The following is an 807-nucleotide window of genomic DNA, read 5'->3' as shown; positions in this document are numbered from 1 at the left end:
TTAACTCTTGCTTTACTTATTTCCCTGGAAAGAGGGCCTGACAAGGACAGCTGTCTAGTTGTTCGGATGGGACGAAAACTGAGGTCCAGTGTACACATTGGTGTGCATGTAAAAGATCCCTTGACAGTTGGAATTCGATAGTGCCGCTGTCTGGGCAAAATTTCTCTCATAGCACACTGTATGGAGTAAGCTCGTGTTTATTAGCACAGTTCGGAGCAGTAGGACGTTAAACCCCGTTCAATTTCTATTCTCCTAAATGATTCAATTCCTTCATTATTTACAAAGATTTGATGAATTGAAGATTTCGCAACATTCGGCATACTCTCCAGATATAAAGATATAAGAGTAGTCCATAGTGCCGCTGTCCTGACAAAATTTCCCTCATAGCACACTGTATGGCATATGCCCGTCTTCATTAGCCCAGTTCGGAGAAGAACAGTAGGACGTAAAACCCCATTTCATTTCATTACTTATCTCCCTTTATTCTGGGGCTTGGGTGGTTTCAATCCCGAACTTGTACATGACAAGGAGTGGGATTGCCTGCCTAACCTCGTGGGTTTGCTTAGGAATCTTTGGTTTCCTTCCATTGCTAAAAATCCCTAGGTCAAGAGATGTGGTTTTGAACCTCATGGGTTTTCTCTGGGTCCTTCTGTTCCCTCCCACAGCTGAAGACCCCTACAAACAAGTGAATTACTGAAATAGAATTGTAACATATGTTCGTCCCAAAATAACCTGGAATTTAAACCCCCATCTCTAAATGTCTTTTATCCTGGAGCATTATGCTAGAAAACTTATCCCTTCATGCAT

This window comes from Patella vulgata, chromosome 5, assembly GCF_932274485.2.
Source record: "Patella vulgata chromosome 5, xgPatVulg1.2, whole genome shotgun sequence".
Lineage (NCBI taxonomy): Eukaryota > Metazoa > Mollusca > Gastropoda > Patellidae > Patella > Patella vulgata.
Note: the sequence above shows the minus strand (reverse complement) of the source record.